The 26,083-nt window shown below is 37.3% G+C and overlaps 1 protein-coding gene across 4 annotated transcripts in view; it reads right to left on the reverse strand.

Annotated features, from left to right (window-relative positions):
* Positions 1–26,083, reverse strand: part of Pak5 (p21 (RAC1) activated kinase 5) — a 279,635-nt gene that overhangs the window by 253,106 nt on the left and 446 nt on the right. Inside the window, exon 1 of one of the 4 annotated variants that reach the window (XM_040746374.1) lies at positions 25,131–26,060. The exons of the other annotated variants lie outside the window; for them this stretch is intronic. The gene's annotated coding sequence lies outside the window, so the exon portion shown is untranslated. Of the gene's footprint in view, positions 1–25,130; positions 26,061–26,083 lie in introns of those variants that run through there. 4 annotated transcript variants of the gene reach the window in all.

The following is a 26,083-nucleotide window of genomic DNA, read 5'->3' on the forward strand; positions in this document are numbered from 1 at the left end:
CATAAGTTTACAGTCACATATACATATATAAACATTGCTACAGATTCAGGAGTGAGGTCTGAAAATAACTCTAGAGATGAGAAGCACTGTGCAAATCATTTCCCCAAAAGACATCTGGCTCAACATCAGCAGCAGCAGTGGCAAAATCCCAAGAATATATATCATGACTTACTGCAGAATTTCATGCTCCTGTGCTGCATAAGCACTGCTTTAGTATTTTCTTAATGGCTGTGGAATATTTAAATTGAACACAACAAACACCAGATTGATGGGGATATCCTTCTGTATGCTGTGAATATACGTTTCTCTTGTTTCTCTTATTGGTTGGTGAATAAATGCTGATTGGTCAATAGCCAGACAGAGCGTATAGGCAGGGATACCAGACTAGGAATCTAGGAATGCTGGGAAGAGAGAGAGAGAGAGAGAGAGAGAGAGAGAGAGAGAGAGAGAGAGAGAGAGAGAGAGAGAGAGAGAGAGAGAGAGAGAGTGTGTCAAGGGAGACACCAGCCATGTAGCCGCCAAAGGAGCAACATACTGGAACATTACAGGCAAGCTACAACCTCATGGCAGTACATAGTTTAATAGAAATGGGTTAATAATTAAGAGATACCTAGCCAATAAGAATCCTGAGCCATTGGCCAGTTTATAATTAATATAAGTCTCTGTATATTTATTTGGGACAGAAGGACAGGTTGCTTACAGAGTACTGGCCAATGATAGTATCTACTCAGGTTAATCTGCTTCAAAATGTCAAGTTTCACTTCTTGTACTTATTGTGAGCATGCAAAGTATTTCACAATTTTATTTTTGAAACTGCTTTAAAAAGACAACTCAGTAATTCTAAAATGTTACTGATATATTCACATTAACACAGACAGATGTTTTCCAAGAAGAGATGGATGGTTCTTATAATCTGGAAGGAAAAGAAAGGAAGAAAGCTTTTCAAATTTTTATTTTGTTATTCTTTTTAATAATAAGGGGCAGTCTAGTGAATTAACAAGCTAGGTGGTCCCCTAGCAATTCTGTCAGATACCAACATATATTTATTAACTTAGAATGTCTAAATTTAGTCAATAAACATAATTTATATCAGTGTGTGTGAAAACAAGGTCTCTATTTTGTTTGTGAACAAAACAAGTCCAATACTAGATCTGGGGCTACAACCAGTGGCCAACTGTTTGCATTGTCCTGAAGGCTATAAGACTGTGTGTGACTAATACTTATGGAACAAAACAAGCATGGGAGTGTTAGATCCAGGGGATTTACTCTAATGGAAACTCAGCTAATCTCATTGGTATATCTGAGTATATATACTTTCTTCACAGTACTCTCTTTAAGCATGTTTCAAAACTTTACAAGTAGCATGTGTCCCCAAGCTCGTGACACAATGGAAAGCTGGATAATAAAAGAACATTTTTAAAGACTCATCTTAAAAATGAGTAGAAATTTTTGAATTACTACTCTCCCAGAGAAAGTAATATAAACAACACAACAAATAACCCATAAAAACTTGATAAGCATCATTAGTTATTTGCAAAATGGGCACTAAAGTGTTATAAAGTATCATCACAGATACTAGATGGCTAAAATGAAACTCAAAGCAAATATATTTAAAATAAAATAGCAATTAAGCCTCATGTTGTAATAGGGTTAGACTGATTTTCAGGGTTGGCACTATATTCATCTTTCAGAGCAGGGGGCATCAACAGATCAGAATGACAAGAATGAACCACATAGGTCATGTTCTTGGGCAAGGCCACCTAGGTAGGAAGAATGACAAATTTGCCCACAGGAAGATCAAAGAACAGCATGAGATGAAGAGGGAAAGTAAATTGGTACATGTCATAAAAAGGTACTACAGGCTAGGAGATGAGAGTTTATCCAGTGGAAGATACTTGAAAAGTTCCCAATAGGAAATGTCATAGAATAATGTATTGTTTTATATTTTTAAACTTCTTCCAATAACAAATTTATTCATCAGTGAGTTGTCACTAATTAATCATGCAATGATTAGGCTTAATACAGTATCTAGCATGATTTGAAATATGAGAATAGAGAGAAGCTCAGTATGTACAAGCAGTTGTTGCTCTTAAAGAGGACCTGGGTTCAGTCCCCAACACCCATATGATGGTTCACAATCATCTGTAATTTCAGTTCCAGTGGACCTGATGTCATCTTTTGTTCTCTGCAGGTACTACATGTGTACGTGTCATAATACATATATCTAAGCAAAATATCCAAGCATGTAAAGTAAAAATAAAAATGAAAAAATGTTTATTGCTCTATTACCATGTTTTAAGGATTTCAGAAATAAAAATTGGATGTCAGACCATTATTTTAAGAGTCATTGTAAAATTAAAATCCTGTTAATTATAATGGAGATAAATACAAATGGAGACAATGGAGCTTAATTTAAAAAAGGTGCCCTAGATAAACTATTATGAAAATGTCACAATAAATTCATTATTTTGTGCAATTAATATATGTTAATAAAGAGAAAAATCAAACATACTATTTAAAAGCTTTAGTTCCACATGATTTGGAGATTTACTGATTCACAGTATTTCATGCTATGCTATATCTTAAGAATATATCAAACCAAATACATACACAAAAAGAATTGACTGATTTATTATAAAAATTTCTTCCAACTCAGAATCTTAGTATGCTTTCATTTTCAAATTCAGTACCTCAGACTCCATGTACTGTGATGACACTGTCAATGACATGAGGGTAGTCACCAGGAAACCATGTGACACTTTTGTTGTCTTTACCCTTGAACAGACTACTCTGGTTAGTTTAATATCTACATTGAAAATTTGACTGTGAATTTTTCCCAACATTCCTCAGGTAATGCGGGAAGTAAAAATCTAGGCATTCTTAGTAAGAAAGGTCCTTAGAATGTCAGTTGTGTATGGTTCCTCTCTGACATTGCTCTCCAAATCCATACACGGGCGTCTGAGTCAAACTCATTGTTCTGGTCACAAAAGTAGACTCCCCAGATTTTAGTGAAAAAATAATCAATTTTACTTGTGGATACTTCTATTGCAGTTCTGTGCCTTCTGAGTTTACTTCCCATTGTGGACTCTATCTAGTCTTTTTATCTTTTTTTAAAATTTAAATTAGAAACAAGCTTCCTTCACATGTCAATCCAGCTTCCTCTCCCTCCTCTCATCCCCTGTCATCCCCCTCCCCAGCTCCCTCAGACCCCCACCCAATCCCCACTCCGTTCCCCAGGGAGGGTAATGCCCTTCATGGGGGATCTCCAGAGTCTGTAATTTCATCCAGGGCAGGGCTTGGGCCCTCCCCCAAGTGTCCAGGTTGAGATAGCATCCCTCATTTTGGAATGGGCACCCAAAATCCATTTGTATGCCAGGGATAAATACTGATCTACTACCCAAGGTCCCATTGATTGCCTAGGCCTCCTCACTGACACCCACATTCAGGAGGTCTGGATCAGTCCCATGCTGGCCTCTCAGCCATCAGTCTGGAGTACAAGAGCTCCCCCTTGTTCAGGTCAGCTGTTTCTCTGGGTTTCACCAGCCCAGTCATGACCCCTTTGCTCATTGCTCCTCCCTCTCTGTCACTGGGTTGCAGGATTTCAGTTCAGTGTTTACCTGTGGCTTTCTGCCTCTGCTTCCATCAATCACTGGATGAAGGTTCTAGGATGGCATATAAGGTAGTCGGCAAACTTATTATCAGAGATGGGCATTCAAGGTAGTCTCTCCACTATTGCTTAGTTTTTCAGTTGGTGCCATCCTTGTAGATCTCTGGAAATCTCACTAGTGCCACATTTCTCCTCAAACCTATAATGACTCCCTCTGTTATGGTATCTCTCATCCTGCTCTCCTCTATTCTGAGCAATGATTAAAAGTATACAATAGCAATTTTCATTGTTCCTACTATTTGAATAAATTTCATTTATTCTGCCTAGTAGCATGATCAAGTCAATCACACCAAATTACTCAAACAAAAAATAAAATCCACTCCATTTCTACTGAACATGCTAAATAACCATTCTGACCTGATGCTGAAATAACTGAAGCCCGACAGCCAATTCTCCAGTCATTGTAGCCAAACATACAACTAAAATACACATGTCATTTAGAGAGCTCAGTCACATGACTAAACTCCCCAAGTCTGAAGAATTGCTTTGTAAAGCCCAGACTACTTCAATGAAAATTCTGATGATTGAAGATTGGAACTCCGGTGTCAGCATTTCTCTGGGGTTGTGATGGCAAGTTTTGGAGAGAGATATAACTGGCTAAGTTTAGAAAGTGGCAATTTTTTAAACTTCTATGAAACCTGTTTTGTCACCTGAAACACAGGGGATACCACAGTACAAGCCTTGTGGAGTTATTATGACCAATATTGCCACAGAAAGAATGAAGTAAAGGTTATCTATGTTAGTAAATTCTAACTTCACGTGTCATTCTTACTGTACTATATAATGCTCATTCATCTGACTACAAATATTTCCCCATGTTTATGGAGGTGTTTCCAGAGGAGACAAGCATTTGAGTACATAGATTGAATATATCCAAATGGGCCTCTATAATGTAGTTGGACATCATCCAGTCCACTAGGGTCTCAAAATAACAAGAACAGCAAAAATCAAGAGAAAGGTCCACTGATTTCTTGATCTGGTGCATGTATACTCTCCTGTCTCCACTTCAAGCCCCAAGCTCTTTATACTGAGATTAAGCTAGACCCACACCTTCATTTCTTTGATTCTCAGGTATTTATGGTATGGCATTAACTTCTTTGAGCCTTCAGCTTATATATATTGGGTCATCAGAATCTCACTTTCATATAATTCCATGAACTAATATCTTGTAATAAACATCTTTTTACTGAAGAATATTGATGAGTATAGTTTTAATTCCCATCACTACTGTTATTTCTCTGTTATTTTATTGTTCTATAAGGACCATAATATAGTGCAGTGAGTGGAGAATGTCATAGGAGATGACACATAGACCCTTGTACCTGCTGATGCTTATGACAGAATGAATCTCCTCACAATTCTGATGTCTTCTTTACAAAATTATAATATAAGAACTACATAAGAAAGAATATTGTAAAAAATTGTTTGTAGCTGAAGTAGATTCTCTAGTACAGAGAACATTAAGACTGGAATTGTAATGATGTCTTTAATTTTAAAATTAACTTATTAGTCAACAACAGCACAAATTACAGAAAGCCTACAAATTCATGGAAACTAATTAATGCTCAACTGAATCACCACTTGGTCAAGGAAGAAATAAAGAAAGAAATTGAAGACTTCCTAGAATTTAATAGAAATGATAGCACAACATACCCAAACTTATGGGATACTATGAAAGCAGTGCTAACAGGAAATTTCATCGCACTAAAAGTCTACATAAAGAAGTTGGAGAAATCTCACACTAGCAACTTAACAGTGCACCTGAAATTTCTATAACAAAAAGAAGCAAACTCACCCAGGAGAAGTACATGACAGGCTCAATAATCAAATTGAGGGCTGAAATCAATAAAATGCAAACAAAGAAAACAATACAGAGAATCACTGAAACAAAGAGTTGGTTCTCAGAGAAAATCAACAGAGTAGACAAACTCTTATACAAACTAACCAAGGCACAGATAGAAAATATCCAAATGAACAAAATCAGAAATGAAAAAGGGAGCCCTAACAACAGACAACAAGGAAATTCAGAGAATTATTAGGTCATATTTCAAAACCCAAATACAGTACCCAAAGTTCTAGCTAGAGCAATAAGACAACAAAAGGAGATCGAGATATATAAATTGGAAAGAAGTCAAATTTTTCTTGCAGATGATATGATAGCATACATAAGTGACCCCCAAATTTCTACCAGGAAACTCCTACAGCTGACAAACACTATCAGCAATGTGGCATCACTTACAATAGCCACAAATAATATAAAAATCTCTTGGGGTAACTCTAACCAAACAAGTGAAAGACCTATATGACAAGAACTTTAAGTTTGTTTTTTAAAGAAATTGAAGAAGATATCAGAAAGATCTCCCATGCTCGTGTATAGATAGGATTAAAATAGTAAAATGGCATTCTTACCGAAAGCAATCTACAAATTCAATGCAATCCCCATCAAAATTCCAACACAATTCACAGACCTCAATAACAATACTCAACTTTATATGGAAAAAAACCCAGGATAGCTAAAACAGTCTTGTACAATAAAGGAGCGCCCCAAGGCATCACCATTCCTGACTTCAAGCTCTAATATAGAGCTATAGTAATAAAAAACAGCTTTGTATTGGCATAAAAACAGACACATGTATCAATGGAATTGAATTGAAGTTACTAAGACTAATCTACATACTTATGAACACCTGACTTTTGACAAAGAAATCAAAAAGTTACAATAGAGAAAAGAAGGCATCTGTCATAACTGGATGTCGACATGTAGAAGAATGAAAATAGATCCATATCTATCACCATGCACAAAACTCAAGTCCAAGTGGATCAAATACCTCAACAAAAATCCAATTACACTGAACCTGATAGAAGAGAACAATTTTGTAGACTTGGTTCTTTCTTCCTAACTTTATTTTGCTTGAACAAGGAGTGTACATGGATTACTAGTCTTGCACCAAACATTTCTTTACAGACTGAACCTTCATTGCAGGTCCTTAAAGGAGTATACCAGGCTTTAAACTTGTGATACTCCAGCCTCTCCCTCTTCAGTGTATCCTACTGGCAAGCACTACCATCACTAGGTGGTAGAAGACAAAAATTTTATTCAATTGTAAGGTTACCAAATAGATATCAACAAAAGATCTTTGTAGCTAGTTACTGAATGTGTACCAGATATCTACTAATTTGCTAAACACAACTCATTCATTTGTTCATCACATAGTCTGTATTGTTGTTCTAGTGTATTGTGGCTCCGAAAGAATGTCAGATGCAACTGAAAACAATAGAAATCAGTGATGCTTAATTTTCAGAGTAAGTAATACATTTTGTCAACTTGTTCAACCAGTAGGGGTCCACACAGGGTCCCCCAAACACTATAAATCTGCTTTTACATGCAGAGAAATCTCAAGGTTAGTGTCCATAATTTCTATCAGATTTCAAAGTTGCCAACTCCAGATTAAAGAAGTCACAGCAGGTAAAGACTAGGCATGACTGATGTCCTGCATCAAGGACCTTCCCTGAGGAGTCATGGAGCAGCAAGGGTCATCATCTACTTCTGTCACAAAACCAGCTGTCATTTCCAAAACAAATATCAAATTACCTCTGCTGTGAAAAGTTAAAAACTTTCATGGAAAGAAAACAAAAAATGAAAAAGGGCAAATTTAGAATAAATACCCACTTCACATACTCCTGCATTCCCTATTTTCACTGTGACTGGTCTGAAAGATAGTTTTCATGACTCTGCTGTGAAAAGTTAAAAACTTTCATGGAAAGAAAACAAAAAATGAAAAAGGGCAAATTTAGAATAAATACCCACTTCACATACTCCTGCATTCCCTATTTTCACTGTGACTGGTCTGAAAGATAGTTTTCATGACTCTTTTCCTAGAAGGAAAGGAGGATTAACACTTTCCTAGAAGAGAAAGTAGGATTATATATTTTTTCTGAAGGCAATTCTGGAATCCTACAAAGAAATCAAATTAATGAAAAGATAAGTAGCTGGCATTGTCAGTTGACAAAGATTCTTTGTTTGTCTGTATCTGGTCAACTTCTGAATCTATTCTTTCATAGTAAGACACCTCTGTGCACTGATGAAACCCAGTTGTAGAAAACTTCCATGACAAGCGAGTTAGCAGATCACTTCCTAACCCACAGGCTATTTGAATGCCATAACAGGTCTTCAGCAGGGATCTTCTTATGTTTGTTGACCTAAAAATCTTTCTTTACCTCCAACTCACCCAAGTTTCTCCTTTGGGTAATTTTTGGTCCATTGCCCACACCTGCTCTTTGACTATGCAGTTCCACCTTCATAACATGTATTTAGAACTAAGACAAAACTCTCCTCATTTCAAATTCCATTGTAGGGCCCAAAAACATAGTAAGATGGCTCTAAATAGTGCCTTTTAAAATCTTAAATACTGCTTTAACAAGTATCATTGATTGAGTTTCTCTTTAACACAGTCCAGCAACACCAGAGTATTACCTCATAAGGCTATGTCTAGAAAGAGGCTAACATTCTACAAGACTCAAATATGCAAAGCATTTCAGGGAAAGCAAATAAACTTAGACAGCAAGCCTACCTAATGTCCCTACCTAATCAGTGATATTATAATCAAGTACATAATTGATAATATTCATGGAGAATGCTGGAAGCATCATGGTCTCAGAGAGCATGAAAGTAATCATTAGGATTTTAAGTTTGACACTTTCTCAAGCATCCATGAATGTCCACGAACAAGCAAAATAATGATTGCATCATTGTTAATTCATAACATGTATGGCAAAACTGGAGAAATAATAAGGATCTAGTCTGCCACTGGATAGCAATTAAACTAGTACATAATAGCCACCAAAGTTAATTTCTAATTTGTCTTTTCCTAAAGTTGAAGTGATATAACAAACAGGAGCCTGTGTAGGATATTCCAATAGCAAATCTCACAAGTCACTGTGAGAAATCTCAAGGGGAAGGAGAGTGCTCACAATAAGGTCTGGGTACATATATTCATATTGGTTTGGAGTGATATGTCTTCACTAGCTCACTATAAGTTCATTTCACTGAACTTCATTTAGGATGCAGTTATATCATTGATTTTCCTCCCATTAAGTTAGATTTCAAATATGCAAATGAATTTGCATTTTAACTCCAGTCTAAATCAGTATACCAAAACAAATCTATTTCTTACCAAAGCTCCAAAATAGAAACAGCAGAACAATGGCAAATTAGGACACAAAGAGGAAAAACTAAGATCACAAGATGCTGGGAAGAAAGTCTATCTATAGTGTCTTTGTCTTTGGTAACTTATGTAGGCTCTCTCTTCTCTCAGTTAACTATTTCCCTTGCTGTACAGAAGCCTTGTAGTTTTATGAATCCACATTTTAAATGAAGAACAAATTTCTAACAACCATAAAATCATTTACTATCAGAAAAACACAACTAAAAATTATACTGAAATTCCATCACACCTCAGCAGAATTGCAGCCGGTATGAAAAAATAATGAAAAATGCTATGTAGAACACAAACAAAAGGTAAACCTTAATGCTGCTGTTAGGTATGTAAATTAAGCTAGCCGCTATGGAAGTTAGTATAGATATTCCTTAAAAGAAGAACAATAGGTCCTCCATTGGACCCCACTATACTGTTTCTGGGTATTTACCAAAGGGCTTCAAGTCAATGCATCACTGAGATACTTGCATACCACTATAGCTGTGCTGTGCAATCAATCTAGGTATCCAACAATAGAAGCATTTTAAAATAAAGAAACTGCCATTTTCATACACCATGATTTTTGTCAACAATAAAGAATAGGGTTATACCATTAGGAGGAAAATGAATGCAATGGGATCATCATAATAAGCAAATTACGTCAGTCATAAAGATAAGTGCTATAGGTTTTTTCTCATCTGTGGCTCCTTCTAGACTTATGTGTATATAAAATCATATATGTGTAAATGGCATGGAAGTAGACTCAAAACTGTATGAACAATGGAATTAATGGAAGGAATTGGGATATGTGTAAGGGATATGTTCAAGGTACATTATATGTTAGCGTGAAAATGGCCTTTGACCTGTATATGAAAATAATGTTTAAAAAGATAAATGCTTTGTTTCATTTTAAATAGCAATTTTTCAAAGATCCATGAAGTTTTGTGACGTAGGTTACGTACTACATATGGAGCTATCAAGCCTTTCCACTGAATTGTATCCAAACTAACTTCCAACAGCCACACTGTGTTTCTGAGGACGTTCCCAAATCTCAGGTGTTGGTAGCAAATAATTAAGCTAGCTTGGGATCAGTTTTAAATCAATGATCATAAAATGTAGTTTATAAACATTTTGGCTTTTTCACCTTTGGATAGATGATTTCTGAAATAGGAGTGTTGCACACTTTCCAGTTTTCACAGTTTAATACTCCAGTGTTGGTCTGATATGGGTTGCATATGCGTGTCTCTCTGACATCTCTGTTTTGCCACTTAGACCTAAAGATGATGGTATTCAGAGATGTGACCTTAAGGAGGTGTCTGGATCATGAAGGCACAGTGTCATAAACAGGATCAGTGGCCTTTAAAAGAGATGAAGATGAGCCTTTTTCTGTTTTGTCTTCTTGCCACAGGAGGATGTTGCTTTGTCCATAACCTCCAGAGGATATTGCATTGAAACCCTCTCTTGAAGCTGGATGCTGGTAAATTGACCTTTATTTTTTCACCTCTACATCTTTGACGACACAAACCTTTGAAAAACTGTTTCGTAACTTAAACAAAACTATCTTAAATAACCTATGTCTTCAAAAAAGTATTATACATGGCTACAAAGGCCATCTTCAAGCACTTATATGATGCATGTTGATAATACTCCCTCACACACCATTACACTCTCTTCTTCTCTTCCCATAACTAAACCTAAGAGAACCAAATTTCTATTATTTAGAAACAATCTAGTCTAACGTATTTAATTGCACTGCAGCAAAGAACCAAAGTGCACTCCTTCATCTCCTTCATTGTCCCCCTGCCTCTCTCTTAAAGATGCTCCATGAAGTTAAAATGATCTACTTGTTCTTGAATCCTTATCTCAAGTTCTGATGCTAAAGAGAATTCCAATCAAAATAGAAGAGTTCAAAGGACTTAGGCTTCAGAAGTGATAAAGAACTTTTCCCTATAGTCTTTTATGAGCTTCTTGGAGGAATTAAATGAGATAGAATATAGAACTCGATAGCTATGAATAATGTCTTCATAGTATTTGTTATTGTTGTCAACTTTGTTCCAATACTGAGGAATATAGTTCAACAAGCACATAAATTTATTTAAAAAATACACATGAAAGTGAGGATAAATGACTGTGTTACTTGTCTTTGTATGTTAGAATCTATGTTTTAGAGTATACCCTTTGTGATTAAAAAATTGTTTACTGTGAAACTATGGCATGTTACACCAGCAGCCAGATCATACATTTTGTGTTTACTCTGCCACATGTTTATATCAGAGGCCACCTCAAGAGACAGACCTATGTATAAAAATGCTGAAATGAAATGTGTTATTTGTATGGTGATTTTTCAAATTAATATTTTTAAAAGATGTGTCTTATTTGGCTTTCATAATGTACTCTGTAAAGTAGCATAGTGACAAAATCACAACATATACATTTCTCAGAAGAAATCCATATCTTTGGGTAGCACAGGGTTAGTTATTGCCCCTCCTTCAAATATCACCATTCCAGCATGGTTGATCTGACTCCTCTATTTGAAATCACACTTATGAACTCGACCCATGCCAAACTTTCTGATCTCTTTATCCTCTCCATATTCCCCAAAGCATTGTCAGCTGCTGACATTGCACACATTTACTTACAATGCTTTCTCTATGCTCTCTGTTTCTTATTCAAAAGAGGGATTTATCTACTGTGTTCATTACTGTGGCCCCTACATGACCTAAAATCACACAAGTGGGTACAGTGTTCATCCATTAAAAATATGGGTAACTAGTTTGCAGTAGTAATTAGAACATCTGTTTTCAATTTGTTTTGAAATCTAGTCTGTCAAAGGATAAAGCAGACTTGTATAGGCACCACCTGAATAGACAGATCTAATTGTATTTATTCACTTTAAGCATTCTGTTATTAGTATATGGTTTATGTGTATATGTGGGGGTACATGGGGCTACACTTGCTACCATGAGCATGTCAAGTTAAGATGTCAACTTTGGAGTCAGTTATCTCCTTCCATCTTTATGTGGGATTGAGGGAGCAAACTCAGGTCAGCAGGCTGTACAGTCAACACTTTTACCAGCTGAGCTATCTTTCTGGCCCTATGGTTATTTGTTTTACATTTATCACTTAAGTAATTAAATTAGAACCAAACGTTTTTTTTCTGTTCCATAGTGGTGTCAACCAGTTAGTGCAAACCCTGGACCACATAGGAGAAAAGAGAACTTCTCAGTGGGGGGAATGCACTTCATGTTTAAAATAAAATTGAAGTCAGAAAATGAATGGAAAACTGATCCAACACTGCCCTTTTCTAAGCAAATAAAAACTCTAGGGACAGTTCTAGAATTTTCTAACTCATTTGACTTTCATTACTTTTAAACAAGGTATAGATATATTATTCTTAGTTACCTCACGTGATTCCCATGTTGATTTTCAGATTTTTCCCATCCGTTCTATTGGACACAAATCCTTGGTAAGAATTCCTCTCCACCTTTCTATACGACAAACATCATGTGAATGTCTTCACTACACCATTCAGTAGAATGCACATGATGGTAAGGCCCTACTTCTTTAGAATGAATATTATGTACAGTTCAGGATCTATTCCATCTATAAAATGCACATAACTTACAAGGCTCTATTCTACTAGGCTATGAAATGTACATCATATATAAGACTCCTGTCTTAGTTTCCATTCTATTGATGTAGAGATACCATGACCAAGGAATTTAAGATAAAGCATTTAATTGGGGGCTTGCTTACACTTTTGGAGGCTTGTTTCATTATCATAATGGCAGGGATCATGGCATCAGGCAGGAATTGTGCTGGAGAAGTAGCTAAGAACTACATCCTGATTGGCTAGTATGGGCATTTGAAACTTGAAAGCTCACCCCCAATAACAACTTCCTCCAGCAAGGCCACACCAACTTATCCTTCTAATCCTTTCAAGGAGTTCTTCTTTCTGGTGACCTAACATTTAAATATTTGAGCTTGGGACAGGGCATTCTTATTGAAACCACTAGAGCATCTCTCTACCATTTTATAGAACTCATATTCAGTAGAAGGCTCCAACTCTCCATTCTATAAATTGCACAAGGCTCCACTACACCACTGTATATGAACTTCATGTACAAGGCTCCACTTTGCTGCTGCACACAACTGTATGTGGGTGAATTATGCTTCCACACAATAATGTCATAGAACTACCCTGTCATCTTTTTGAGTTTTGATAATTCCTACCTTCAGCAAGCACAAGACTATATGGTTTATTCCTCAATTGTGGTTTAAAGTATAATAGTGATGAGATTGGGGGGAACAGAAGGCAAGAACACTGAGAGAGACTACTGCAAAGGGGGATATTTCTGGGTCAGATAAAAGCATGGTGCAAGGGAACCTCACAGGAATCTACAAGGATGACCCCACCTAATATTCCTAGAAATAGCAGATACATAGCCTGAACTAGCCATCTCCTGTGACCAGGCAAGACTTCAAGTAGGGAGAATGGAATACCAAGCCAGCAACATAATCTTTGGTTATAGTCTGTCCTACCTATGGGATGTGCTGTGGTAAGGATGACCTAAAGATTGAAGGAGTTGGCAGGCAATGACTTGTCTAGCCTAAAACATATGCCAGAAGTGTAACCCATCCCTGGCACTACCTAGAGCACCAGGACCCATAGGCCGGATGATGCAGAAACCTAGGATAAACACGACTAGAGAAAAAAGTCAATATAATGTTGCCTAATGATACTCTGCTATACTCATAGATTGGTACCCATCCTAATAGCCTAACTCTCATCAGGAAGGCTTCATCTAACAACTGATGGGAACAGATGCAGACCAACTGCCAAAACCTGAGTGGAGCTTGAAGGAATCCTGCAGAAGTGGGGGAGAAAGGATTGTAGGAGCCAGAGGAGTCAAGGACACCACAGGAAAAGTCACAGAATCAACTAACCTTGTCTCATAGGGGCTCACAGAGACTGAACTGATAACCAGGGAGCCTACATAAAACTGACCTAGGCACTGGGCATATATGTTACAGTTATGTAGCCTGGTGCCCTTTGGAGACTCCTAACAGTTGGAACAGGACCTGTCTCTGACTATTTTACTGGATTTTGGGACCCCATTCATCATAGTGGGTTGCTTTGCCCAGCTTTAATACATGGGGAGGTGCTTAGTCTTGCTGCAACTCTGGATCTTGATATGCCATGTTTTGTTGATACTCATGGGAGACCTGCCATTTTCTCAACAGAAATGGAGGAGGAGTGTATTGGGGTCTAGAAAGAGGGTGATGAAGGGAGGAACTACAAGGAAAGGATGAAGGGGAAAACTGAAGCTTTAGTATAAAATAAATAAATGTATTGAAAAATATAATCTTTCCTACAAATAATTATGAAAAATGGCCTGTGTTTTCAGTAAGATTTAAAAGTTATAATATTTAAGAAAGATATGATCCCAAAACATAAAGAAACCCCCATTACTGAAAAGTAACATTCAAACACATTGAGGACCAAGATGATAACATAAACAAGTAAATTTGCATAATTTTAAATAAAGGACTGGCAGCTACTTTAGCAATGGTTCTCAGCTTTCCTAATAATGCAACCTTCATGTTAAGATGACCCCCCACCGTAAAATTATCTCCAATGTTATTTCATAACTGTAATTTTGCTGTTGTCATGACTCATAATGTAATTTCTGATGTGCAGGATATCTGATTTGTGACTGCTGTGAAAGGGTCATTCGATCCTCAAAGGGATTGTGACCCACAGGTTGAGAACTGCTGGACTGTGACAAAGTGAAGACTCTGGCATGTCTGATGATACAGACAGGTACTTCTCAGTTATAGAGATGGTGGCCAGAAGAAATACAGTGAACACTGCCAATTACTCAGCACCTCTCTCTCTGTCTCTCTCTCTTTCTCTCTCTCTCTCTCTCTCTCTCTCACTCTCTCTCTCTCTCTCTCTGTATGTGTGTGTGTGTGTGAACAAACGGAATTCTATATTTCTCTCAGAAACGTCACACTATGTGTGCCAAGCTACATAAAATTGAACACTGCTCCATGCTGACATCACAATATAGTTAATATCTGATAGGATTCACACAGTCTACACACTCACTCAGGATTTCAAAGGACAGCTCCACCACATTCCTAGATATCAGTTCCCTAGTGAACTCTATGTAGTAAGTTATTCACCCAGTGTAGATGCACAACAGACTGACACAGGTACTTGCCTTGGTAATCCAACTAAAGTGTTCAAGATTACTGAAGAAAGCTTTCTTACAGTATCTTGAGTTTTTTTCCAATTTCCACTGCAGAATCTCTCTCCACGAATAGCCAACTGGAACTGAAGTGGTCCAGAAACTCAGACTGAGAAGCCCTTGCTTTGATTCATTTCCCCTGCAAGCCTACTTAGCTTCTCCTCATTTGCTAGTATGCCAATTGCTATGGAAACAGTAGTACCAACTAACTGAATAAAATCTCAGTTTTCCATATAAAACTCAGTTGCTGCTCAAATAGGAAACTACAATCAGGTATATTCACCCTCAAATTTGGAACAACAAAGCAGTAGGTATAGTATATCTAATAATCAAGTAATTATCTTTAAGGATTTTCAAGCAATTTACATATTTTTGTTGCTGAAAACACAACTCTTTGATAATGCTGTGCTTCATCTCTCCCATTGTTTACAATCTGTTTAAAATCTCTACCATCTTGCCACATCTAATGGTAGAATTTCTGTCTTGCTCTAAGAAACAGGCAAGGGAATAATTAATCTTTGTCTTTCTTTCATTGAGAAAGCACAGAAAATTAATATTAGTTTGGAGCTTTTTACTTAAAGGAAATATCTTATTTCTAGCTTCCATCGAAAAAATTTTTAATTTGTGGTTACAGTTTTACTCATCTGAACTTAAATGTTTTAGCTTCTGAAATAGCAACATATCCACAAATATTTATTAAAGGCCTGCCAGGCACAAAGCTAGATGGTGTGATGCAAAGGTGGAAACATGAAATAGCTACTTTATAATTTTCATTCTAGTGTAAGATAGAAGTCCAGTAGAGCAATAACATATTATAATGAATATCTGGGTTAAGCCAGATCATGGAATAATTTGGGGTGATTTTAATGAGTAGATATTAACAAGGAGGCTGTAATGTTCATTTTGGGGGTGGAAATGAAGAAAAGAACAGAGAGGAGTGTAACTCAAAACCTAAGAGACTGACAGTGGGAAAAAGATACAGAAACAAAACGCTTCAGCAGATGTGACTGACTGATAGTAGGGTTTAGAGAGGGAAGGAGGGTAGACTCTCCCAGAACAGTGAGGAGGTGGACATATCAGGGAGGCTCCATTGCCTTTCAAACATCCAGGAAAAGCTAAGCAAACTACACTGCAGATGGTTCTAGGACCCCATGAATAGTGTATGGATGCTAAAGTCTTATGCACAATATTTACATGTAATCCATACCTATTTCCCATGTACTGACAATTGTCTCTAGATCATCTGTAATACTTATTACAATGCACATGTTAACAGTTATAATGTATCAGTCAGGGGAAATTGACAAGAAAGCTAGATGCACATGTTCAGTATTGGTGCAATGTTTTTCAAATGTCTTTTGATCTGTAGATAGTGGAATCCACAAATCCAGAGCCCACAATGTATGGACTGCTTGTTCTGTTTACTTGAGGCATTAATAGCTAGCTGTTGTTCAAATGTAATTAGAAAGTTTATTTGGTATTTATTTCTCTGTATCTAAAACCTTTAGGATAACATTGCCCTAAAAACTACATAGATAAGGAATGCTCTACATACTATTTTATAAGATGTTTTTCTTTAACTTCCTCTTTCTCCAGTGTCCTTATTTATACAGGTTAAAGCACACCCAAGCAGTAGATGTAAGTAAATTGGAAAAAGAACCCTTGTTTTAAACAATTCTACCTTCTCCCAGGATGTTTGTTTCCTGGGCCAGTAAGCTGCAATTAAGTTAAAAAATGAGTCTTTATGTAAGAATGACTGTTGTTCCAGCTAGTGATTTTCAACTGTTATCTGAGTTGCCCCTTTCCCTAATCTTTTAACTTAAAAGATCACCATTAGAAGTGTACACACAAAGTGATATCCGGTAAACAGCTAGTTTCTTTTTCATTCATTTTTTTATTTTAAAACAATCTTTTCTCATTTTACATACCAATCCTAGTTCCAACTCCCTTCCCTCCTACTGTTGCTCCCACCTTACCCCCACCCAATGCCTCAGAGAGAGTAAGGTTTCCCTTGGGGAATCAACAAGGTCTGGCACATCATTTTGAGGCAGGACTGAGCCCCCCACCCCCAACCCAGGATATCTAGGCTGAGCAAGGTATCTCCAAAGAGAATGGGCTCACTACTCAGTGGTAAAAAACAATTACATCTTGAAATTTCCAGGCAAATGGATGGAACTATAAAAAAATCATCCTGAGTGACCCAGACCCAGAAAGATAAACAAAGTATGTATTCACTCTTAAGTGAATACTAAAGCTAAGGATAGCCAACCAATAGTCCATAATTCTAGAGAAGCTAGGTAACAAGGAGAATCCTAAGAGAGACATACATCGATCCCCTGGAAAACAGAGGTAGAGAAGATCTCCTGAGAAATTTGGGATCATGGAGGCTGGGCAGAAAGGAAGGGGGAGGGGAGAAAGGAATCAATCGTGTGGAGAACATGAGGGAACAGGATGGTCAAGATGTGGGAAGGACAGAGAGGGAGAGCAAGGAGACACTTGCTAAATTGTGTATAATCCCTGAATTTTAACTGAAAAGTGAAATTGATAATTTTGTCTACCAGATGTCTTATTTAGAACAAGATTTTGTTTGCTTCTGTTTTCCTTCCTCAATCTTCCCCATCGCATAATCTGCTATTGAATAGATCATAGAATCAATATGTCTTGCATGAAGTCTTCTTGATTAATTTAAAGAGGGAGACACTGGAAGAGTATGGATATGAAGCGGTGAAGTTCAGTGTCTTGAAGGAAAAACCATGTCAATTCCATTTAAAACAAGTACATAGGTTTCCACAACAGAACATTTTTTTAATTGTCAGTAAAACTCATTTTTTATAAAAGCAACAAGATACTGATTTTTCATTTTGATCACACAGTTAATCATAACAGTGAACACAGGAAGGCAACAATGCCTTTATTTAACCCCTTTATGAGGAAATCTAAAGGTGCAGAAATGCAGAACCTGAGAGTTTAAGGACACTGAAGAGCTTGCAAAGGTCTGTTAACTGAGTAAGGCTTCATTTCCTGAATGTTCCAGTACCATTCAAAGCTGCTCTGAGTATCTACTGAGTTGCTATTGCTCTGTGTTCATGGAATTTGGATGCAAATAAACCAGTTGGCTCTTCTCTATATTGCCTAACTGCAGCACATTTGGCCTTGAATGACTTATTTGACAACATTCTTATAATGATTAATTAATGTGTATGGGGAACATATTTTGATGACTGTTTACGTCTTGTTCAGTATGTTATCTGTAATCACAGAAATGTAGTCTAGTTTTCATGTAATCTGTATTCTGTTGCATGAGTAATAAATTATGTGTGTGCTTTTGTGACAACCTAGAAGCCAAGCTTGAATTCAAAGACAAAGAACCAGCCTTCATCCCTTTTGTTTTCTTTGTCCCTTGGTCCCACACATCTTTTTTTTTATTCAACAAAGATTTATTTGGTGCTTACAGTTAAGAGAGACTATGGCCATCATGGCAGGGGGCATAGTGGCAGGCAGACTTGGTGCTTGAGTAGTGGTACCTTACATCCTTATCAGCAAGTGGGAGGCAGAGTAAACTAACTAGGGATGGAATGGGGTCTTGAAACCTCAAAGCCCACCCACAGTGACACACTGCAACAAGGCCACACCTTGTAATCCTTCCCAAACAGTTCCACCAACTGGGGACTAAGCATTTAAATATATGAGACTATGGGGGCCATTCTCATTCAAACCACTGCAGAGCCTTTGGCAATTAGTACATGCTGACAAAGGAGGAGTCAGCCCCTGGTAAGCATACCATGCATTTGTGTAGTGGTTCTCAATCTGTGGGTAGCGACCCCTATGGCCATTGCACATCTGTTATCCTGTATATGAGATATTTACATTATGATTCATAACAGTAGCAAAATCATACTTCATAATTTGCAATGAAATAATTTTATGGTTTTGGGTCACCACAACATGAAAATGTATTAAAAGGTCACACCATTAGGAAGGCCACACTTCCTAGAAACAATATGAATTTCCTATCTTCTCTTCTTCTCCATTAAGGTCATTAATTTCACTCTGACCTATTTCTTTTTTTCAATATATGTTTTTATTTAAATTAGAAACATGAATGCTCTCTCTCCTACCCCTCCTCCCTTGTCCCTCCACCAGTCCCCACTAGCCCCCTAACCACTCCCCATATCATTCCCAAGGGAGGATGAGGCCCTCCTTGCGGGGATCTACAGAGTCTGCCATTTCATCCAGGGCAGGACCTAGGCCCTTCCCCATGTGTCCAGGCTGAGACAGCATCCCTCTATATAGAATGGGCTCCCAAAATTCATTCGTACACCATGGTAAGCACTGATCTACTACCTAAGGCCCCAGAGATTGCTGAGGCCTCCACACTGACACTACATTCATGGAGTCTGGATCAGTCCCCTGTTGGCCTCTCAGCCATCAGTCTGGGGTTCAAGAGCTCCCCCTTGTCCGGTAAGCTGTCTTCCCACACATCTTTATGACAACGCATGCTTATATGTCCCAGTCCATTTATCCCTCTGATAAGCCTTTATCTAGCTCTATTATGACTAGGAATTCTAGGAGCATAGAAGTCAGGTCCTAGAGACACAGAGCAAAGCCAGGAATAGGACCACAGGCTCCAGGTGGAAGATGGGCTCTTTGATGATTCACAGGACATTACTAACAAATTCAGAGAGTATGAAGAGAGTAGAGAAACAATCCCAGGTTTACATGTGGTGACCAGAGGTTGTTCGAATTCTTTATCTGTCTTGCTTGTAGTATAATGGAAGAAAAATTATTTTTGTTCCTTCTATTTACAAACAATCTTTTCACAGGGAAAAGTTTATAAAGAATTCTAAAGCAACATCATTGGGGCTGGAAAAAATAGCTCAGTGGCTAAGAGTACTGGCCACTCTTCCAGAGGACCTGGGTTCAATCCCAAACACCCATATGGCAGCTCACAACCATTTGTAACTACAGTCCAAGAAGACCTAGTGCCCATTTCTGGCTGTTATACATTCAGACAAACACTCATATCATACACATAAGAATTTTAACACCATTATATTTCATAGGTACCCACAGAAATGTTCAATTTTTGACTGGAAGTTCGATAGAATACAACTAATATAAGGGTTATTTTTAAGAATTTTATAAAAAAGTTATTTAAACCAGTATTTGTGGTGGATTATACTGAAGGAATTATGGGACATTTTAAAAGTCAGATACTCCTGAAAAAAATGCCTACAGTTGTAACCGGTCCGTTCCCAAATTATTCCTTTGCTTTTGCTAACATGTTTCAGGTTGTCTTTCGTCTGTATTTTCTCTCTCCTGAGCACAGAAATTTCCCTTCAAAATTCTGTTTGTATGTGAGGATTACAATCTTCAGTACATGATATATGTATATCACAGTAGACAAGCTATTGAATAAACAACATCACAAAAAAAATGGTCATTAGGAAGGGTGATACTCAGTTCTGTAAGTTTCCAATTCCTAGATGACAGACATTTTAGTTCTGTCTTTGGTTTTATTTGATTCAGTTTTGGAAAATCAGTAATGAACCCGACAACCACAACACCTGCCCTCTCTGGTGTTTGGTGGGTTAGAATGGGCATGGAATAAAGTAATTAATGTACCCTCACCATAGTCACCCATGGGCTGTGGCCAAGCCCTTAGCAAACAAGCCTGTCTATCAAGTTCTTGATACAGCTGTCTAGACTATGAAGCTGATTTTGTAATTCTCTGTTTCTAAGATATTTTATGTGTGCATTTAATGCTTTGGGGGATTACCTATCACATTTCTGGAAATTAAAGTTTTTTAATTTAAATTGCATTTACTTATATTTATTTATGCACTTATTGTGCATGTGAGGGGTTACACATGTCTTGGTATATGAAAAGGTCAAAGGACAATTTGCTGGAGTTAGTTCTTTACATTTATTGTGTGGGTTCTAGGAATCAAAAGGATCAAACTCAGGTCCAAGATGTAGGATAAAAAGCAAGTGCCTTTTACTCCACAGAACCGTCTTGACTGACCCTTCTGCCTATTCCCTTAAACTTTTGATATCCGTCTAATGGATTAGTTTTATTCGAGTTATGTTATTTCTATCATTTGCATGCAAACTTAGAGTCACTGCTGATACACCTGCCAGAGTCCCTGACACAACAGATAATCAATGGATGCGGCAACATGAATAATCACAACCTGAGTGTATATCATCATCACATTTGCAAAATAGTGGGTTGTTTTCTGATTCTGAAAAATTTAGAAAGGTATTAAAAGAGAAAAAAGAAAGCCATGTTTCTGCCTACCAGATACTGTCTCTCTGCTTTGTGTCAGTGTTTTCAGTTTTTCAGTGTCACAAAGCACATATTCATAATGTGTTACATGTGATTGAGTACAACTATGTAGTACATCATCTATGAGACTTAAATATTGTAATCAGTCTGTGCCATGTAGTTATACATGCTCTTCTAATTTTAAGTATGCATTATAATAATTAGCCGTTTACTAAAATGTTGGTATCTATTTCCTTCTCAAAGACAAAACACAAAATAAAATAAAAAATAGTTTACTTCAAACAATGTGAATTTTAGAGCACTTACCAGATATTCTCACACTTATATCTAGAAATCAAAAGTATACAGTGGAATCTTATATTGATCTGGGCTGACTTCCTCCAAGTATACAGTCTTTCCCAACCAAGAGAATCATCCCTTGAATTAAATAGGACAAAGAGTCTAACAACAAAAGCATATGTAAGGATTTTGACTGGAATATGTCAGGAAATTGTTCCCAAATAAAAATCAGTTTTTTTCTTATATTAATGGCAACAATGATGGCCGGAGCATTCTAAAGATAAAAACAGAGATCATGTAGATGGGTTCAGAAACCACATGTTCTTCTGTAAAGAAAAAAATCTCCTAGTTTTCTGAGCATAAGATTCTTATCTTAAAGGAATGCTTAATGATTGATTTGTCAAATCTCCATTGTGCTCCTATGTGTAGTGTTCTGCATTCTTTGGTAGATTATATAGCTCCAAGGAAGATTCTTCGGAGAGTCTTAAGAAAGCCTGGCTCGAAATCTAAGCTCAGTAATTGACTATATTATTATCATACAGTATTATTACTTATTAGTCTCTAGAAGGCTAAATATCTAGCTTGTTGTTGTCTGAAACTGAGCATGATGATGATATCTAGGAAGCAAGTATTTGCAGAACATGTATTGATGCATGTTTTACAAAAGTCTCAGATGCCAGAAAATACTCTAATCCTGTTAACTTCTAGCAAGCCTAAAACTGATTCTCGGAATATGCATTTGTTAAAGCCAAGAATACTCCTCTTTTGAAGTTAGACTGAGTTCTAAATTGCTCTTTTCATACAGTTTCTGAAAAAAAATAATGTCTTTCAATTCTCAAAGAAAATGCTATCAAGCAAAGTATTTCTTTACTCATTCATCAGATACAGATTGAGCAACTTCTGCAAACAAGGCACAAACTTAGTGAACATGATAAAGTTTGTAGGCATTAAAAGATCAGATAAGCAATATAAATTATGATAGAAAGTGTTAATAAAGACAAAAATATTTTGATAGAACTGTGCTGATGAGGAAGTGATCAAGTAAGTTGGACTGGCAAAGGAAAAGTGTTTTGGACATTCATTACAGCAGGTCATTATGACAGCAGCATGATGCCTGTAATGAGGCTGGACATGTACAGTACATTCCTAACGTTTCTGGAAACTGTAACAAGTGTCTGTGTAGCATTTCATGCAAGGAACCAATACTATCCTATTTTCTGTAATGGGTTGGGGGACAACCAAGCAACTAGTGTCTTGCTAGGAGGACTTGGAGTTTCATAGTGGTATCAGGTAGGAGTCTCTGTGTTAGAAATTGATGCCAAAGCTTAAATTTATAGTGGTATCAGGTAGGAGTCTCTGTGTTAGAAATTGATGTCAAAGCTTAAATTTATAGTGGTATCAGGTAGGAGTCTCTGTGTTAGAAAATGATGCCAAAGCTTAAATTTATAGGACTGTGTGACACTTTAGGGTGTTCAGGGCAAAGGAAATGGACGTATCAAAGGTGACCCCTGCTATTTTGCCTAGATAGACTCGGAATCATTTACCAAAATAAGAACAGAAAAGGTGTGGATTTGGGGATCTATGGGACATCACTGACTAAGAAATCCAATAGAGATAACCCTGGTACAGGGCTTTTAGTTTGTTAGCCTATGGTATCTAATATCTACTAAAGGCATTATTTCTCGTTATAAGGTAAGTCCATTGTGTGTGTGTGTGTATGTGTGTGTGTGTGTGTGTGTGTGTGTACAGATGAAAGCATCTATTCACATGTGTATATATGACGCAAATTTAGGAGAGGACAAATTTAAGAGGGGAAGGAGGATGAACCTGGGACTACTTAGAGGAGTGTGGAATGAATACATCCAAAATACATTTTATGTATGTGAGAAATTCTCAAAGAACTAAAAATATATTTCTTAAAATTAAAAATATTCTTTAAAAGTATGTAGCATTTTTATTATTTATTCATTCATTCATTTTTTGCTGTTCTTTTTGTTTTTCTGTATTATTTTGTTGTTATATCCAAAGGGGAGACGACTATATAAAATCACTTGGGGGGAATCTATAGAAGACCTAAGCCCCAGTTTGTTTCAGTTTCCATGTAAATGACAAGTGAGTGAGGTGTCTATGATCCCACTCTTCACTACCGTGCTTGGGAATACAGAACTCTAATAAGTTAGTTGGATTAAATATTCTTTGTCTGAACTCACACAATCATTTATTCTGAAACTTGCTGACCCAGTATTGATGCTGTCAATATTATTATAACTGTTAGTAAACTGAGTTAAATCCTGTCTCCCCCAAATTCATGACAACCCAGAACCTGTCCATGTGACCTAATTTGGAAGTTAAATTTTTGCAGATTTAATCTAATTAAAACATGCCTAGAGTAAGCTCTAAATTCTATAGGAACAATGTCTTCATATTAAGACTGAAACCTTGACAAATTACAGACACAGAAGGGAGGCCACATAAGATGAAGTTAGAGCAGAATTACATGGTCAGGGGTAAAGAATTCCTGAGACTATGAAAGCCTAAGTTGGGGAGGAAGTACCCTCTCCTAAAAGTATCAAAAGGTCACCCTGCTAACACTGTGGTGTTAGACCTACAATGCCCAGATCTGTAATACAATAAATTTCTATTGTTTTAAGTTACCAAATTTGGGGTGAATGGTTATGTCAATGCTGAGTATCGAAAACAGTTTAGAATATTTAAATAAAAGCATGTTTTAATCTGGTTTGTGTTACCAACACCTGCAATACGGGTTTCAAATATATTGCTTTTTCAAAAAGTACTGCCACCATGTCTAGGTGCTTTGTATTATCAATGTGCATGTTCACCCATTTAGGTGGGCTTTGCTACACATGAGCCCATACTGCTGATGAAGAAAGCAAATAGCTTGCACAAAATCACGAAGTTAAAGACAGAAGAGCCAGAGTTCAAATTTAGTTTTATCTCACCACCAAGATTACACTGTATCCCAGAGCACCTGTCTCTCATACCTGTTCATTGCAGCAAACACTGAGGATATAGGAGAGGCATTGATACCCTGGGTTTTCAATGCCTCCAATCGAAACTCATATTCATTAATTAAATGATAACCTGCAATGACTGAGGACAATCAATCTGTTGCTCACAGAGGAACACAGTTTATCAATGAACTTGTCATCAACTTGTATTGCTTTCATTAGAAGTTCTGCTTTGCCTATGTGTATTCAAAGTCTGGGCATTATCAGATTGGACATTCACAGCTTTAATTTACTGAAATGTATTTCCCTATTGCAGTCCCTGTTTCATTATCATGATACTGACTCATTCTTGGCACATAAGGAGATCATAAGAATAGACAGTGTGAGTGCAGACGAAAGTATCAAAACTTCATACTCACAGACAGATGCACAGCCTAAAAAGATAAAACAGGAAATAAAAGCATGTTCTAAATTTACCTTTCATCCCTCCTAGTGGGCCATGCTGTTGATCATAACAGACACGAATGATCAGGTGTCACAGCTGTTGTTGTAGAATGTCAACTTCAAGAAGACTGGTATAGGAAGGGCTTCTGCAAGGAGTACCATGTCCATCTGGCCTCAAGTTATAGAAGTTGCCACAAAATCCCACAAGAGTATATGACTGATACTTTGCGAAGTACCCAAGACTCTGTGGCCAGGTTACCACATTTTCCCAGAAGTATATTCTGTTTTCCAAGCTGTTATCAACTATTGACCATGACACTTTCTTCTGACTTCTCTTTATCTTTATTTTAAAGACCTCCTCGGATAGCCTTGTACAAAGCTAGGGTTCCCTTAACTGAGATGTGAACACTGGCAAATTAACTTCTACTCTATCCCAACAGAAAGCTCCAGATGACACACGGTTTCAAAAAGGATGCTCACACTTGTGCTCCAAATTGGACACCCACAGTCCCGAGACACTTCAAGTTTATTCCCTAGGACACTGGTATTGCCCACAATTTTAACCAGTTTGGAAGTGTGATCCTCTTCTACATTCTGCCCACCGTGCCCACCTGCAGAAGTTCTTTCCAATCCATTGCTATCCACCAAACGAACAGAGACAAAAAAAAAACAACAACAAAAACAAAACAAAACAAAACAACAACAACAACAAAAAAGAACAGGAAAACACAGTCCCATAAAGGTTCTGCTATTGCATCTTGAAGTCCACACCTGCTAAAAGACAAAAAAAAAAAAAATGGGAACCCTGCCCTGGCAATGCATCCAGCACTCTCTGGGAGCAGCAGGCACTGTCTTATCATCGGCAGGGCGTGCGCGAGTACATACACAAAGAACTGGTGCTGGGCTTGCTAGCCTTTCGGGGTACCAGCAGACTCCTAGAGCTGGCATCCAGGGTGATCTCCTATGCCCTCCATCCCAGCATAAAA

This window comes from Mesocricetus auratus, unplaced genomic scaffold (genome assembly GCF_017639785.1).
Source record: "Mesocricetus auratus isolate SY011 unplaced genomic scaffold, BCM_Maur_2.0 Super-Scaffold_100004, whole genome shotgun sequence".
Classification (NCBI taxonomy): domain Eukaryota; kingdom Metazoa; phylum Chordata; class Mammalia; order Rodentia; family Cricetidae; genus Mesocricetus; species Mesocricetus auratus.